General features: G+C 42.9%; 1 protein-coding gene across 1 annotated transcript in view; it reads left to right on the forward strand.

The window, feature by feature from the left end:
* Window positions 1-19322, forward strand: part of LOC147717653 (E3 ubiquitin-protein ligase TRIM39-like) — a 235451-nt gene that overhangs the window by 205695 nt on the left and 10434 nt on the right. The window lies entirely within an intron of this gene.

Consider the following 19322-nt stretch of genomic DNA (forward strand, 5'->3'; position numbering starts at 1 on the left):
TATTGTTTTTAGACCTATGGGTAGATTACACAAAGGATTTAGAGGAGAAGTACAGATGGCCTGCCTCAGGAACATGGGATTCTGAATGCATTATGAGAGTAGAGGAAGCGCTATGGAAAAAGAAATCAAGACCCTCTCAGAAAGATGCCATTGAGTTATGGCGCAAAGAGTCACATAGGAGAACAGAGAAAGAATTCCACCAAGGAGAGAGAAGTAGACAAGCAGCGGAAAAAGCCAAAGAAAAAGAACTGCGGGAGGAGGGGGAACGGGTTAAATCAGAACAGGCTGATAGAGAAAGAAATGCCGTTGTTTCTGGTATTTATCCCGTCCTCTCAGAAGAACTAGCTAGAGTGACCCCCTCAGAAGCACCCCGTAGGTTGCGAACGCCACCACCTGTACCCTATAGAGTACGTAGACTAAAGCCGACAGCATCCGAGGCGTTTATTTCCTCCTATCTAGAAGAGTCCCCACCGGACTACGCAAACGCAGATTTCCCTCCGCCCCCATCAGCGGATCAGCTCCAGCAGCTCGTGAAAGACGACCATGTGCCAGGGGCCGTAGGGGGAGGGGAGCCTACTATAGATATAGCAATCCAGCACTGTATATACGATCCAGAACCAGTAAAGGGCTCAATGCTCGTGATTTCACTAAGACTAAGACAGGCCGTCGCATATTTGGACAAACTACCAGATATGAAAGATCACCTAGATAAAATGTACCGTTTCATTAGGACGGGGGAGGGACCCGAGTGTATAGCACAGGCCATGCAAAGCAGAAAGGTGGGGGTTAAGAACCACATCCTCCGTTTTGTTATTAACTGCCTGATCAGGGAAAAAGACGAAGGAGACGGGGATGTAAAGCCTGGTCTGATAGAATGGAGTGACAACATAGATGCCGGTCGGCATGATAAACAGGGACAGACAGATACCATGATGAAGAAAATACGAAAGGAAATATTAGCAACACACAAAGTAGAGTCTGATGAAGGGTGAGTCATCAACGGAAGAGGTAGACGAGGCAAAGGACAGGATAAATTATGTAGGCAATGCACGACGGTTTGACAGGCCCAAGTGCCTCGACTACCGTAAACAGGGGCCGGCTATAAAAGAAAGATATTCCCTTGAAAATCTATTCCAAGCTACTGAAAAAGCACTGAACCGACGGATAAAGAGCGAGCAATCTCACACCCCACACGAAATGGAGTTGGCCCGGTCAGCCACCCAGTGGGTGTCCAATTCCAATATATATAGCAATGATATAGTGGCTCAAACGTTCTTGAGCCTCCCGCCGAACGAACAGCGTTTGGCCGGTATTTACATGGTCCAACATTTATTAACGTTGTATGAGAATCAATATTCCGATCCAGGTCAATTGTATAAATTACTGGACGACATAATTCTAGACAGATGGACAGGCCTGGGTACTGAATTAATTAATGTCATCCTGGATCAACGACATAAGTACTTAAATTCTCTGACCACATGCATGCTTCCCGCCCCACACCACGACAGAAAGCACCTATATGTAGACAGACAGAACCCCCTATGAGAGGTACATCCCGTCAAAAATGCAAACAATGTGCTTCAACGGGTGTATGTTTACAACCCCTTGACGAAATTGGAAATACTGGAAATGAAAAAGATGTTGCCCTCCCATGATAAAGATCCGGGGGTTTCACCGAGAATTAAAAGACATTCTCCGCATCGGAGATTATACGTACGCTGACATTCTGAAACTATTGAAAGTACTGTTGCCTGCAGGTATTTATGAAAAGCTTAAGGAAAAAGACTGGGAGGTGGGCGAGAAAAAGTTAAGCTGGGAAGCATTGGAAACAGAGGATAAAGGCAGAGCCCCAGGGGTTGGTCTTGGTGACAAAGCTAAAGAACTACCTGAACTCCTAATACAGGTTTTGCCGAGACTATTGACTACTAAAAAGGAAGACTGGGATGCTATTTCAGCCTGTAAACAAAAACAAGAAGAGGACACAAGTGATTTCTATTCTAGATTCGAGAAATGTTTTACTATTAATAGTGGCCTTAAGCCCGGTAGCGAATCATATCCCCATATTTTCGTGAGCAAATTAGTAGAGAATTCCCTACCCCAGATCAAGAATAGAGTACTGAAGGTTGATAGTACTTGGCAAGCAAACAGCCCTTCACAAATGTTGCAAATGCTACAATATCACCAGAACAGGATTAGAGAAGAGCAGGATCAGGAAAAGAGACGCATGAAAGAGACAAAAATGAAGGTGCTGGTTGCCCAAACGGTACCGGCAAACACGAACAAAAATGGCACGACACCTGTTAAGGGGAACTGTAATTATTGCAAACAACCAGGTCACTATGTAAAGGAATGTGCTGTCCTGAAACACAATATAGCTACAGGCAAAACAAAAGAACGATCACACACTCCTAGGCAAAATAGCACCCAACAGAGCACACAACAGACAATAGCAACTTTTCCACCCCCACCACCGCCTGTTCATGCCACACCACAAATGTATCAGAACACGCAGCCAGACTATCCAGAATACCAATCATTCTCATGAAACAGCCTTGCGAGGGAAGTTGGCTTGCCCCTTATTCAGGTTCCTGTAGATCAAGAGGGTCCGTATGTACATAGTCGTGTACTGGGACAGGACAGAAGGTTTTTGATTGACACAGGGGCAAGCAGAACTACCATCAGCCATGACGAGGTTCCAGGGGCACCACTCTCGGGCTCACAGAATATTTCCCTGGGATTTTCAGGAAAGCCTATTGTTAATGAAGTATCGAAACCAGTCTCCCTCGGGGTTGGTCCACTGTCACGTACCACAGACTTGCTACTTACTAAATCATGTCCAGAGAACTTACTTGGTATAAAGACATTAAAAGAACTAGGAGCAGTCATCTGTTGTTCTCCAGAGGTAGTGCGATTGTTCTTACGTGATTTTAAGGGTCATTATGTGTTGACAGATTTTGACCACAGACTCCAGAATGTACCACAGCACCTATGGGCACAAGGTCCGACTGACGTAGGTTACATGAACATAACACCACACCATGTCACTCTCAAAGCAGGAGTAGTACTACCACGTATACGACAATACAAGTTACCACCTGAGGCCGAAGTGGCCTTATTAAAAATTATTGATGAACTCATTGCACAAGGGGTGGTGGTGGAGACTGACTCAAATGTATGTAACTCACCTGTCCTTCCTATCCTTAAACAATCAGACCCTAATGCACCACCAGTTTACAGACTAGTTGTTGACCTTTGAGGATTGAATAAATGCGTGGTCCCACAATACCCAGTGGTCCCAGACATTTCTTCATTGCTGACTGCTATTGATTCTGAAGCAACGTTCTTTACAGTCATTGACTTGAAGAATGCCTTTTTCAGCGTTCCAATTAATCCAGCCAGCCAATATCTTTTCGGATTCAGTTTAAAAGGACGCAGTTTTAAATTCACGAGAGCACCACAGGGCTTCACAGAGAGTCCTAGCTTTTACAGTCAAGTGTTAAAAAGACAGCTGGATAGTATTAATATGCCTACCAACACAGCACTGATACAGTACGTAGATGACATCCTAATTACAGCACGATCAGAAACAGACTGCGAAGATACATCACTGACGGTTTTACACTTTCTGGCAGACAAGGGACAAAAAGTGTCCCCTTCAAAGTTACAATTCTGTGCACAGCAAGTGGTGTACCTTGGACACTTGCTGTCCAAGAGGGGTAGACAGCTGACACAAGAACGTATTCAGTTAATTTCTAACCTTTCACAGCCCAAGACACAAAAGGAAGTGCGGGCCTTCATTGGCCTCACTTCATACTGCAGGCAGTGGATTCCCCAGTATGCCTATCTAGCCAAACCACTCATACAGTTGACAACACAGGAGGCAGCGTCTTCGACTGTCCTCCCTTGGACACAAGAACACACCTTGGCATTTGACGAATTAAAAAGAGCCTTATGTCAAGCGCCAGTTTTAGCGACTCCTAGTTACAGCAAACCCTTTATGCTTTTCGTAACTGAACGAGATGGAACAGCATTATCTGTCCTCACACAAGATCAAGCAGGAAAACACAAGCCTTGTGCTTATTTTTCTAATACACTGGACCCAGTAGCCCAGGCTCTGCCTGCGTGCCTGAAATCAGTTGCTGCAACAGCCCTAGCCATAAGACAAAGTGACTCGATAGTGCTGGGACACCCCCTGACAGTACAGGTACCGCATGCAGTGGAAGTTCTCTTGAACAGGACACAGACACAACACCTGACCGTAGCGAGACTGACAGGATATGAACTGACGTTATTTCAACCACACATAGAGATCAGACGATGTAATATACTTAATCCTGCCACACTTTTGCCCTCAAGTACAGTAGACACCGCACCACATGACTGTGTGGAAATAATGAATATAGTGACGAAACCAAGACAAGACCTGACAGATGTTGCACTCCCAGACCCTGACCTAACACTCTATGTAGATGGAACATGCATGAGAACGAGTGTGGGAGAATTAGTGGCAGCATATGCAGTGACCACTGCTACTGAAGTCATAGAGACACAAAGAATAGACATACTGTCAGCACAAGAAGCAGAGCTCATCGCTCTGACACAAGCCTGCATAAGAGCTAAGCACTTGAAAGTGAACATTTATACAGATTCACAATATGCTTTTGGCGTAGTTCATGATTTTGGAGTATTATGGAGGGAGAGAGGTTTCTTGACCTCTCATGGGGCCAAAATTCAGCATGGCCCGCTTATTCAGGCCCTGTTGGAAGCAATACATTTACCTGCAGCCATAGCTATCCTGAAATGCAAAGCACACACCAAAGCTACAGACACCATTTCCCAGGGTAATGACCTGGCAGACCGAACTGCTAAACTTACAACCCAGACGCCAACAGACACGACAAGGACAGAGGTACCATTACTGACAAAATGTATGACAGTCAGGGATCCTTCTCAAGATACAGACACATGCCACTTCAGATGAAATAAAGAAATGGACTGAACAAGGAGGGGTCCAGACTGACCAAGGTTGGATGACTAAGGGCAAAGCAACATGGTTTCTTCCAGATTCCATGGTACAAGTGATCATAAACACAGCACATAGTCCAGCACACTTAGGAGAGAAGGCAATGATAGACAGCTTACAGAATATCTGGTTTAACAAGCACCTGCGTGCAGCAGCGAAACAGAAAGTAAGAACATGTATGATCTGTTGTCAGTTCAATACAGGTAAAGGCATCCCGGTGGAACAAGGCGGATTTCATCCTCCTGACCACCCTTTTGAGGTCCTCCAGATGGATTATATCCAAATGGACAGATGTAGAGGTTACAAGTATGTCCTGGTAGTTGTGTGTGCACTAACTAGATGGACAGAAGCGTATCCAGTCCCAGATTATACTGCTGTGACAACCGCCAGGCAAATGGTGCGCGAATTCTTTCCTAGTTACGGATTGCCCCGTGTCGTTTACTCAGACAATGGTCAGCCTTTTTCTTCTGAATTAATGAAACAAGTGTCTCTTCTGTTAGGATATAACTGGAAGTTCCATTGTGTGCGACACCCTGAAGCAGCAGGCCTTGTAGAAAGAGATAATCAGACAATAAAGACGAAACTAGCAAAGATCTGTGCAGAAAAAGGCGTGGATTGGATGGTAGCCTTGCCGGTTGCCCTCTTTTACATGCGTATGGTAGCCCATTCCAGAACAGGCCTATCACCATATGAAGTGGTTTTCGGTAGACCACCGAACATGTGGGGTACGCCTATGCCTAAGAAAATAACCGATGTTGACAGTAACATGCTTACAGATTACCTGGCTTCCTTGGTGTCTGTACTACTCTCTTGTCGTTCACAGGTTGCCGCCGCCTTCCCTGACAACACCCAGGTCAAGGAGCACGCCATAGTCCCAGGCGATTACGTCCTCGTCCGGAACTTTGATCGATCAAGCCCCCTTGAGCCGCGTTGGAAGGCGCCGAAGATAGTGTTACTAACAACGAGGACAGCCATCAAAGTCGAAGGAAGAAAAGGATGGCTCCATGCCCATCACTGCAAAAAGTACTTTGGAGACTCTGGAACTTTGGTAAAGAATAATGACACTACAGACTTTGAGCCCCCTTTGCTAGAAAAGACTCCACAGCAAGAGTACAGGTCCAAATTATGATCTAGAAAGCCAGACAACGTTTAATTGTTTAAGTCCACTAGGCGGTGAATCGGTTAAACAAGATTTCTGACATGTATAGGATCGCGGACCATAATAGTAAAAAGAGCAAAATGAAAGAGATATACTGCACGATATTACGTTGTAGATGTATAGTAACTCTGATTTTTCTGTCTCTTCTGTGCATCACTATAATCTGTGTCAGCTTAATACTACATGTTTTCTTTCCTCTTATTGCCTCACATATACACTCTTCCATTAATGACACCGTAGAGCATACATTTAGTGATCTGCCACCCCATGAACTGTCATATCGACTGGCCCTGCGCAACAATACTTTTATTCGGATGTTGCACCGTTCTCATCAGACCAGCAATGCGACAGATTGCTGGGTATGTGGCCGACTCCCACCTTATCAAAAGATGAAGGGAGTTCTGCCCCTCGTCCCTTTTCTGTTCTCCCACAATGGTTCATGCGAAGCATGGTTTGCCTTAATGTCATCAATCGACAGAAAGTCCACAGTTTACCAGGGTGACTGGATATGGGGAAACTTGAATAAAGTAATGAATGAGGTATGTTTTCCAGACGAAGACGGACTCCCCCAAAAGAAGGGGACCGATCTAGAAAATGAAGAGTACGAGCAAGAGAATGCTTCCCTCAACTTTATAATGCTGAATGTTCAGCCCATGCAAAATGCAGGTCCACCGTCTATTTCAGTCCTACCAGTAGAAGGTGATTTGTGCGTTAGAAAGAAAGGATCAGTACATATGGGACACAGCGAGTGTAATGCTGTAGTAGAGTTTAATGATCAAGGAAAGTCTTCTTTCAAAGCATCTCGCCATACCTATTTCATTTGCGGTCAGACAGCCTATGTACAGCTGCCCTTAGACTGGGGTGGGACATGCTATATAGCGTTCCTGCTGCCACCCGTCTTTCTGGCCCCATCCCATTATCATCGAGATTCACGACTAGAGCATGTTACACACAGGAGAGAGACCGAGGCCTCAGAGATTGATCAGACTGAGACAGCCTGGGAGCAATATACAGATTTCAATAAAGGATTCTTTTTCTTCATAGGTCCCGTCCAAAACAGTAAACTCATACGCAGGTTAACAAAAACTCTGGAAGCAGTTGTGAATGAGACTGCATCTGCCCTGGCGAACTTGACCCAGGAGCAGTCTGCCATGCGACTTGTTGTTCTTCAGAACCGCCTTGTTCTTGACGTCATCCTGGCAGATAGGGGCGGGGCTTGTAGAGTGATCGGCTCCAGTTGCTGCGTTTTCATTCCAAATAACGCGCCATCAGTGTACGCAGCAATAACAAGGCTCCACAAGATTGCTCACGAGATACATCAAGACCCAGGCACATGGACTTGGTCCAGTTGGCTCTGGGGTGTAATATCGGCGTGGGAATGGAAAGTGTTGTCGTTCCTAGGAATGATACTGCTTATGATATCCGGCTGCTGTCTCTGTCTGCAGTGTGGCCCGGCCATTTGCGGCCTGTGTGCGACTGCCTGTGTCCTATACCACGTATACAAAGGATCAAAGATGAACAAATGATGCTGTATGATCAGATATACGGTCTCATGAATATAGATGTGTCCTGAAGGGTAAAGTAGGGGACAAGGAGGGAATGAGGAAAAGGAAATTTTACATGACCAATGTGTCCCCTGCGTGTACCCCAACGTTTAGTGTATGTGCATGTCACCCATGCATTTTCCCTCTGTGGCCTGAATAATGAGGCCTCTGCATTTACGTCCCACATTAGAATGTCAGTCACCAAGTCTTCCATAAAAGAAACGTTAATTCTGCACTGAGGCCCATGTGGCCCATGTGTTTGCATTGTGCACTTTTAAAATCGAGAAGAACCCATTTTGTGGCTCAGCTTGAGCCAGTCTCCGAATTAGGGTTTCAGGCCTCCAGACACTCTGAGAGCTGCAGCTACGTATCCCTGACCTCGCATACTTTTGGCTCAGCCGAGAGAGGCCCAGCACGGGGTGCCAAGACAGTATTTTGCACAACAGTTATCTGCTTGCTCTACAGAATCACATTCCTGCCTGGTGAAGAAGGTAAACAGGACCCGTCTGCAGAGATAGGGCCTAGCCTTTCTGTCTCCGTTTAAGTGATTTGCAGAGCTCGCATCCATAGAAAGCTCAAGGCCCCCACGCAATGAATGAAGAAATAGATGCCCACACTGGCTCTTGGTGATGAGCGACCTTTGCTTCAGATAATACATCCCCGGACTTAAGATATCAGATAATACCAGACATACTGGTCGCCCTGACACTGAAGGCCTCCCTACCAGACCGAAAGTCAGCTCCCCCCAGTTACACGTCAATTACACGTCATGATCAAGTTGCGCACACAAGTAGGGCAAAGTTCCAGCTGGCCATGCAACCCCCCCTCCATGTATCCACCCACCTATGACTCCTCAAGTAAACGCCCACATGTACGCCCTCATGCACGCTTACATGCTCTTATCTCTCTTTCTCTTGCTCTGCCTGGAGCGCTCCTCCCTATCTGCGAAATTAAATGTATAAATATTGTACTCTGTGAATAAAGTTTAGAAGACCCTTCCTGAACCTTAGTGGTGATGGAACCGATTCTCCCCTAACTCGAGTTATTGAAATAAAGCCCTTTTGAATCGGACACCACGGACTCTGCCTCTCACTTTATGCATGACCTTTTGTTTATTTATAGAAATTATGACAGGGTAATACTTTATTTACTACAGCTCGATGATAAAAGTAAACAGGATGGGGGACATCGGGCAGCCTTGCCCAGTACCTCGATTGATATTAACTGTCCCTATCAAGTTGGCATTAACTACCACCCTTGCTTGCGCATCCTGGTAAATATTTTTCAACATATTATCTTATCCGGAAAACCAAACTTTTGCATACCAATAAATAGAGCATCCCAATTCACCAGGTCGAAAGCCTTTTCGGTGTCGCCCATTTAAATTAAAGTTGGAATTTTATTATTGGAAACAAAGTCTAAAGCCTGTATTAAAAACCCGGTGTTTGAGGCCATAGATCTCCCCGGGACAAAGCCAGACTGATCAGACTGAATTAATGCCTGGGCGAACGGGGAAAACGCTGGCCCATATTTTTATTAGGATTTTAAAATCAGTGTTGAGAAGGCTGATCGGCCTATATGAATTGACGTCTTTCATTTTTCCCCTTCTTAACAAAACTGACTATAATGGACTTCTTAAAGCTCGACGGAACAGATCCTCCCAATCTAACAGCATTAAATAGTTTAACCAAGAAGGGAGTCAATTCTTTGGCCAGGGTTTTATAAAATTAGATTGGGAGCCCATCAGCCCCACACAATTTTGCCCCGGCAATTAATTTCACTGTATCCAAAATGTCTAAATCTAAAATTTCACTCTCCAGTTTATCCGATAATAGGGCAGGTAAAACAGGGAGATGAACTTCATCAAAATATCTATGAATAAGGTCTGCCCCTACCTCATATGTTATGGAGCATAGCTGAGAATAGTGGTCCAAGAACACTCTGGCTATATTGTACTTGTCTCTAACAATATTTTGCGTTTTTGGATCGATGATCTCCATTATTATAGCTTTCTCCTGTTTAGTTTTTGTTTGCCCTGCTAACATTTTACCCACGATTTGGCTCTCCTCATATACTTTTTGCTGATAAGTTTTTGAGCTATTGATTTCCTCTATTACAAAAAATTATTTTAAGGCTGCCTTAGCCCTTTCCAGTTGCAAAGCAGCATCTACCTTCCCCTGAGGTATAGTGTCTCTATCAATTAAAGCATTAGACACGTCGAGCTGAAGTTTATTGATCTGATCACGCCTCTCTTGTCTGTGCTGCAGAGCGTGCTATCATCCGGCCTCTGATGGCTGCCTTAAACCCTCCCCAAACTGAAAAGATTTCTGCGGTACCTTCATTTAGGTTAAAAAAGTCTAGTATCCATTCTTTAGTTCGAACCACCCAGTTGATATCTTGGAGGAGTAGCCGATCCATTTGCCACCTAGATTGAGCCTTCCTTCCCCCTTCGATCCCGAACTCAACTGAATGATCTGAGAAGGGATTGATCCCTAAGGTGATATCTAAAACCTTCAAGGATCGCGAACTGATGAAAAAGTCAATCCGCGAGGCCGTGTGGAATTGGTTGGAATAAAAAGTAAATTCAGCCGCAGAGAGGTTACAGTTGCGCCATTGATCTACCAATAAATGCTCCTGTTTTAGGGCTTCCAAGACTTTTTTTGTTTGGGATTTCAACTCTTTTTTTATTTTTATTTGAAGTATTTTTTTAAATCTTGAATGAACTTGAAATCCCCACCTAAAACTATTTCTCCTGCGGTCCCTCTGAGTAGTTCAGTGATCCTGAGCAATGGGGTAGTGTCATCTACTATTGGGCCGTAGTAGTTTATAAAATTTAGAATCGTCCCATTCAATTTGGCCTCCACCCAGATCCATCACCCAAGCGGGTCTCTCCTAATTTGCCCAAATTCCCAAGGAAGATTGCGACTAAAATATATAGCAACCCCTCTTTTAGCTAGCCCGTCAGAGGCAAAAAACACATGAGAGAAATACCTGGGAAGATATAATTTAGGAAAATTTGTTTTCAGATGGGTTTCCTGAAAAAATAATACCTGTGGCGAGCAGGATACTAGCCACCTTATTAATGCTCCAAACCTGGATTTATTTAAAATCCCATTGACATTGATAGAACCAATCAGATACCTGGGTATTTATGTTTGCAATCAGTTCGATGAATTATTTAGCTTGAATTATCTAACTACGCAAAATAAAATTAAAATCTTGCTGGAGAGATGGACTCTTTTACCTTTGACTCTGATTGGTTGGGTAGCGCTTGTTAAAATGTTGATTCTCCCTTTATTGATTTTTCTTTTTTTAAATGTACCCTTAAGGATTAATTCTTATTATTTTAGAGAGATTGAGTCCATGATCAGGGGTTTTGTTTGGAATAAGAAGGTATAATAACAAGAGGAGCTTAGAGGGAAAATAACGGGTACTATTAGGGAAAGCCCTCCACTCACTGAAATGCAATCCAAAAATTCCCTGTACCCAGAATCTGAGTTAGCGATTGTCTTATGGGCATGAGAATAGGTTCCACTGGAATTTTTAATTATAAAATTCCGGATATACCTCTTCGTAATTCTCTAAGTAGGTATTTTATTATCTCTAATGCCCTGCTATCCCAAGCAACATATTACTTGTAAATACTAAAGAAAAAGGAGGGAGGTTCACTATGTATTCAACTCGGCGCGACCAATGTAGTCAGCCCTAGATAGGACTATACTAACATCCACACTCACACAATTCGTACCAGAAAAAAGTTGTGGCGGAGAGGAAGGCACCTCACGGGCGAACACCCTCGGGGAAAATTGGTCAGATGTTTACCAAATATTGTGCCCCTTTCTCATCATAGGTGGCCATTCCTATTTCCAGAAAATGTGAATCAAGTGAAAAAAGAAAAGATAAAGAAAAAGTGCAGAGAAAGGAGCTTTAGAGCCTAGCCCCTGACAGAGTGATAGTAAAATCAACAGTCAGACCTATTGGACAACTTTATTACTGACTGAGATCTGGGCTGCTGAGTTAAAAAGGCTGGTAGCTTATTGCCGCATACCACTACCTGCAACCGACATGTTTCACTGGCCGTAGGAATTTTTGGCAGATTCTTCAGGGTTAACACTCTGTTGCTGCACCCACATCAAACATCTTTAAAACTGGAAGCTGCCGAGTTGAAAAAGCACACATAAAATAATTTTAGGACCCATTCTGAACCTTGGCATTGTTAATGTTTGGATATTTAAATCCAAAACAAATATCCTCCACCAGTTTTTTATAGTGATTAGAATAGAATGGAACTTTACCCTGGATCAGCTATGCTCAATCGTACCAGCTGAAGAGGCAGATCTCCGCCTTACTGTTGGTTGTTGTATCAACCTAAAAATCATTTAAGGACAATCGGTGAAAAACTAGCATGCCCCTAGCAACACATTATATTTTAGTACTGTACTGTTCTCACTTAACAGGACATAATGTATTCAAACAGGATATGTGTTGTTCCAGTCAGATCTAGTTGTATGTAAAGAAAAATTGTGAAATGTATCTCATTGTACCCCTTTAAAGCGTTTACTATGGCTACTTGGTTCAATCCCTGGCTGAAAACATATCATATAGGCTTTTTAAACTTTTTCAGATTGTGCTGCATTTAGATAGGGTTTCCCAATTATAAACGTCTAGTATAAATGGCTTTTTATATCAGTATCGCGTTTCAAAATCATTCTTTACTTACTGAACCCAGATATATTTAAACAACCATGGGAGACGCCGCCGTGCCGCTAAACTAAGTAACACCACCCGCGGACCCCCTCCTTACCATACAGGTCATGAAATCGCGCCGTAAATCATCCCAGGAACAACTTCGGGATTGAATGCCGGCAATTTAAACACTCCATGTAGAAGCCTGCGAGCACGCAACGCCCAATCACGTGATCGTGAACACCTCGTCACGTGCAAAGGTACAGCGTGTAATCAGTCCAAATAAACGGCAATAGACAGCCAATACGGGGGCCATTTTAACGTGGAGGAATATTCAACATAGCCTCGTACATTTCGTTCTCTAACCATTGCAACTCATTGTATTTGGTTTATAGCACAAAATGTTATATGTGATTAAAGAACGATCGCATTCATCACTGATAAACTCTTAATTAAAATCCATCAGCGATTAACCAGTTAGTATGTTATTCGAAACTTCCACTATTTTGTGTCACTATAATGGGGAAAGGGGGGGGGGGGGGAAGAGGAGGGGAGGGGAAATTTGCCAGCCTCTGCCACTCTCCAGTATTAATTCTAGATGGAATACATTAAGTGTTTGATGATACAATGCAAAGTCGGTACTGAAGATGGAACTTAACCAACTAATGCGGGGGCCATCTTACAATGGCAAAACGATTGACAGACCGCGTACATTATACCCTAATCATGACAACTAAGGCTATTATATTTATCAAAGAGCAAGTCAGATCGTATAAATCACCCCTTATGTTGATTGCAAAGGATAAGAGGGGGAAAGAAAATAATTATCCCCACTTGTACCAGCATGCGGAGTTCAATTTTAGTGGAATGCACTTAATGTTTACTGTGCTTTCACAGAAGGTCCAGAGAGGGGATTACATCAAAAGGAATATGAAACCTACCCCTTACTGATGGGGTATACACAATGGTTGATTGTCTCACCCAGTCCCAGTGTCTAGTTGTTGATGTTCTAACAATTAATGTACTGTTAACAAAGGAGGGGTGGTATGCTCTCAATTGGGTTCAGATGTTCCTCATACTAAGGCTATATGGTGGAACACAACATGGTTGTTTATGTATGTCACTTGATTTGGATTTAAATATCCAAACATTAACAATGCCAAGGTTCAGAATGGGTCCTAAAATTATTTTATGTGTGCTTTTTCAACTCGGCAGCTTCCATTTTTAAAGATGTTTGATGTGGGTGCAGCAACAGAGTGTTAACCCTGAAGAATCTGCCAAAAATTCCTACGGGCAGTGAAACATGTCGGTTGCAGGTAGTGGTATGCGGCAATAAGCTACCAGCCTTTTTAACTCAGCAGCCCAGATCTCAGTCAGTAATAAAGTTGTCCAATAGGTCTGACTGTTGATTTTACTATCACTCTGTCAGGGGCTAGGCTCTAAAGCTCCTTTCTCTGCACTTTTTCTTTATCTTTTCTTTTTTCACTTGATTCACATTTTCTGGAAATAGGAATGGCCACCTATGATGAGAAAGGGGCACAATATTTGGTAAACATCTGACCAATTTGCCCCGAGGGTGTTCGCCCGTGAGGTGCCTTCCTCTCCGCCACAACTTTTTTCTGGTACGAATTGTGTGAGTGTGGATGTTAGTATAGTCCTATCTAGGGCTGACTACATTGGTCGCGCCGAGTTGAATACATAGTGAACCTCCCTCCTTTTTCTTTAGTATTTACAAGTAATATGTTGCTTGGGATAGCAGGGCATTAGAGATAATAAAATACCTACTTAGAGAATTACAAAGAGGTATATCCGGAATTTTATAATTAAAAATTCCAGTGGAACCTATTCTCATGCCCATAAGACAATCGCTAACTCAGATTCTGGGTACAGGGAATTTTTGGAATAAGAAGGTTTCAAGGGGGAAATTGAGTACACTTCAGCTGGGAACTACACGAGGGGGCCTAGCTTTACCAAATATACGTACGTATTATATGGCAGCGATAATGGACCTCACAGCACGTTTATTGAAGCCCAATGGACTGTTTGATATGTTTTTTAATGAAAAAATGGTTCATGAGGGAAGTCCACGAGTTCCGATTTTTTTTAAAAGAGCGAAACTACCAAAAAAGACCTGGCACAACACTATTCGAGATTTTGCTTATAGATTTTGCTCTCATTCCGGAAAAAGCTGAAGACATTACTATTCGCCAAAGCCTCCGAGCTCTAAACCCGGTGCTCCGTCTCGTCTCTCCGTCTCATCTCAGCGCTTGGACGCCCTCGGGCAGCAACCGCGCTCAATAAATTTATTTCAATTCAATTCAATTCCAATTCTTTTTTAAGCAGGAAGGGGTGGTGGTTTGTATTACTTGAAATTAGAGGAGTACAGAATCTTGGGGCTTCAAATTCATTTGAATAAGCTCCAAAAGTGGAGAGACTTAGGTTTTGGTGATCTAGCTTCTTTTTTTATATCGCGGAAACTTATTACTTGGCAAGAGGTCCTGGTTAAGTCTGACAATAAATTAAAAACGGGATTTCTTGAATTTCTGCAGATTACAAACTTTATAAATAAATATAATTTATTGGCAGGCGTAACGCTTTTGGTTACAGCTCTGTATAAAATAAAATTAACTGGAGTAGGGAACTGGTACAAGTCTCTGAGAAAGGGTGAAGAATCTCCTTTAGTTGATGAAATCCTGGTTAAAATATCCCAGGAAACCAACTGCTCCTTCTCAGGAATGGGAACGGATCACCCAATTAGGAGGCAAGGCTCTCATAGCGGCCAATTTTAAGAGGATGTAACTTTTATCTCGCTGGTTGGCCTATCTAACCCCCAAAGCTTTGAATAAACGTTTTTCGGGAGTAGAAAATAAATGTTTTAGATGTCAGCTTCAAGAGGGGGGAGATTGGCTTCATATTTTTTACAAATGTTCGAAATTGGAGAATTTCTGGCGAAAACTTTTCCTCAATAAGTCAGGCTATTAACAAGGTAATTGAACCTGAAGCCGAGATCGCTCTCTTTGGCATTTCAATGAAGAGAACTGATTTGCTTAGTGCAGAAGAAACTTATATTGCAATCTGCACGTTGGTTGCCCGTTCTCTAATCCTTCAAAAAGGTCTGAGTAGGCACCATCCTATTTTAAATGGGTGAACAAAATGAGACGGACAAAACATTTTGAAGAGGCTCATGCCAAAAGAGTTGGTTCAACGCAAAAATTTACCAAAAATTGGAAATACTTTTTTAGTAGTAAGTCTACTACCACCACATAGCACTTTAATAAGCAAGTGATAGCTTATTAAAATATAAGTACCGGTTAGGTAGGGCAACACTCGTTAAAACATTTTTCTTTATAGTACTGTGGCACATAGCACTTCGACACTTTATCACTTTAGCATAAGACACTTTATGAATATTAATAGTCTAGGCTAGACATGTGTACACTTCTCTTGTGTAGGGATCTCGTACAAGTAGCTATGGCCAGACTATAATAGTTTAAATTATTTGCACTTTGATTATTGTAACTGTGAAATTGTGATTGGAAATAGATTGCACTTGGCACTTTCAGGCTATATATCTTTTTGCTCTGTACAAAAATTGTATATTGATGATTATTGCTGAATAAGATGAATTATGATGATTTACTGGATTTTACTTGATTTTGCTCAATGTCTACAAATACCCCCTGGAGCAGTATTGTTCTCTATATAAATGTTTTTACTACCTTCTGCTTTGCTCAATAAAAAAATATTGAAAGTAAAAAAAAAGAAAAAAAAGAATTCGGACAGTGCTGACACCAATACACACGTGAAGGTTTTCTTTTGTTAATGTGCAAAGGCTTGTCAACCTACTGATTACAGGTCTTCTGTAAATTAAAAATACTCCCCACTTTGAAATGACTTGGTCTCATTCGCGTCGCTGTGTTATGTACCAGGCATGATACCTGTGAATACCACAGTGAGTCTGTTGATCAATGGCAGGTCACCCACCTTAGGGAGAACAGTTGAGTGTTACCTGTCCGATACCTGCCAAGGGAAGCCTCCAAACCCTTCTAGCCTCTGCTATCTATTATTTAACATTAGATACTGTTTGTGTTCCTGAGCTTCTGCTCAGAGACCTGCTTTTAATAGGAGCATTTTTAATTTACCTGTAAGGTGCTCACTCACGGTGTATGTATGGGGCACCCCTTCAAAGTATGTGTGTGCCGCCCCCTCCAGGGTGCAAGCTCATTTCATTTGTTTGGTGCATATTTGTGAAAAGACTTGCCCACGCCCAAACCTGCAACTTCCTCCAGTTTGCAGACTCTGACTGTTGCATGCATATAACTAGGTTCGAGGAAATACACTGGATGCTTATCAGTGGCAGCTGACTTGTTTGAAAGTCATGGGATGTAACATGTTTACTGAATTACAACAGATTTGATGCCCAAACATTTGTTTGTCATTTCCATCAAATACTCACAAGTAGATGGGCAGACTCTAGCTGCGTGTCTGTGTATCCCCATCGCATGCCACAGATGCCTCCAAAATGACAAATATTCCCACCAGTATGCGCATGTCAGTGTTTTGTCTAAGTAAAACAATACTTTTCTGCGGAGTTCCCCAAAATGTCAAGAATAATCACCAATCTGTAACAGTCAGAGTTTTACACATTGTAGTGTCTTGTGAGTTAGCAATGATGGGAGACTTTTGGTTCTGGATGGACTCCGTAGAACTATGATGTGTTTGGGTGTGATGTTTAAAACTTTGAATTTGCACTTACATGCACAAGAATAAAGATGTGTAATATTAAGCTTTGTGTGTGGTGTATTCATTTACGAGTACCCAGGCTGGGCCCGACGCTGCAACTGGTGCCGAGATAGGGGATACATAACCTGAAGATTGACAGTGCTATCCCAAAGAGTTTGCCATGGTCCAGCAAACTGCTTGTGCATGCAGCATGTGCCTCAATCAAAGTGAAGATCAACATTTGGCGCGTGTGGAGTCAAAGCGCCACTCCAGCCGCTGTAAAGCATTTGATGATAATCAAGCCTCACTAAGAAGCTTCCTCTTCCTTTGCCAGAAATCTGCTAGTAAGGCCATGAAAGAGGTACTGGGCCACTATGCAACGTTGAGCCATAAATTGTATTGAACGATAAAGGTGGAAACAACCAGATACAGAAAGTGCTAACAGCAGAAATAGCCACATACAGCAAAGCCCTAAAGGCAGGGAAAACCAGATACCATGCAGAAGGGTGAAGAACAGATAAAAGAAACAAGACCAGTATTTACCGTACAGGAGGAAGCAGGTGCAATGCGTTCAATGACTAGGTCAGGCAACACCCAGTTTGTTTGTCACCCTGACATTCAAAGATCATGTCAACCAAGTTGCCGGTACATGTTTTAGGGCTATTGGACTATTGAGAAGGGTGTTCCCATACCTTCCTGACACACATAGGAAGACCCTAGTCCAGGCATTAGTCATCAGCAGATTGGACTACTGCAATGGCCTTCTCTTATCAACTAACGAAGGCCAACTTAACAAACTGCAAGTAGTCCAAAACACGGCGGCAAGGCTAGTCCTTAACGCTCCATCCAAGACCCCCTCCCGTCCTCTACTGGCTGAACTACACTGGCTACCAGTGCGACAACGCACAAAGTTTTAAATTCTGTGCACCATCCACAAATGCCTGACAGGCACAGGGCCTAAATACCTAACAAAAGCCTTCCAACCTTATGTCCCAAGGCGCTCATTACAATCAAGCAACCTCCAGCTATTACAGGTACCCAGAATTAAAAAATCTAGGCAGGGAGGCCGTGCTCTTGCACACACTGGACCTGCTCTCTGGAACTCTCTCCCTCAGACATTAAAACTTATCACCAATCATCTATCCTTCCGGAAAACCCTCAAAACTTTTCTTTTCACTTGTAGCTAAACACTCATCATTCACTCAGCTATTCCTGAACAGGCACATGCCATGCTCCTCTACAGGCAAAAGCGCGGAGATACCCCTTCGGGGGTCTATTCAGGCGCTATACAAGCATATAAATAAATAAAACCCAGAGCCTAGACTTTTGTCAGGTATGGCGTCAAATGCACATCAAGCGCTATCTGAAAAGGAAATAATTTCCACAACAGTAGCAAGCAGTAAGGTACACAGCGGTTGCCTTTCTGAAACCACAACCTCATTCAACACTGCTAGAAAGCACAACATTGGTGGCAGATGGACTGCCTAGATTGAAACTGCCCTATAAGAGGCTTATAACATTTTAGTGGCAATGATGTCTTCTGGTTAAAACAAAGCGCATTTGATAATTTTATTGATGCACTGGACGAAACAAACAGCAAAAAGATAGTCAAATACCTCAAAAGTCTTGCTGGTGAAGGAGTAAAAGAGAAACTAAAGAAATTGCCATGAACTGACAAAGTGACATACTGTGAAATCAAAGAAGTGTTAAATCTCAAGTTAAATCTATTGCTGAATGTCGATTATGAAATATATATGTTCAGTCAGGAATGACCGAGAGCTGGTGAAACAAGGAATTTGTTCAGCGACTTGATACACTCATCAAACGCTGTAAGTTCAATTAATTCAATGACGAAGAAGCTATACGCCTCTGAGTTATTAAATGATGTCTGTCAGATTCATTCAGACGACAAATGCTGAGACAAACTCCTAGTCCGGAGAGAGAGTTCTCATTTTTGCCAGAGCTGAGGAACGTGCTGATCGACAAGCTGCTGACCTGGAGGCCGGAGGTGCCCAGAATGAGTCAGTCCTCTGAAAATGTGCTTTAGATGTGGATTTTCATTTCCATACAAAGGTAAATGTCCCACCATTGAACAAGTATACAAAGGCTGTGGAAAGGAGAACCATTTTGTAATGGTTTTCAAGGAAAAGCTAAGTGGGTCACGAAGCGAAAACAAAATTGGCAC

The sequence above is a fragment of the Lissotriton vulgaris genome, chromosome 5, assembly GCF_964263255.1.
Source record: "Lissotriton vulgaris chromosome 5, aLisVul1.2, whole genome shotgun sequence".
In the NCBI taxonomy this organism is placed as follows: Eukaryota; Metazoa; Chordata; class Amphibia; order Caudata; family Salamandridae; genus Lissotriton; species Lissotriton vulgaris.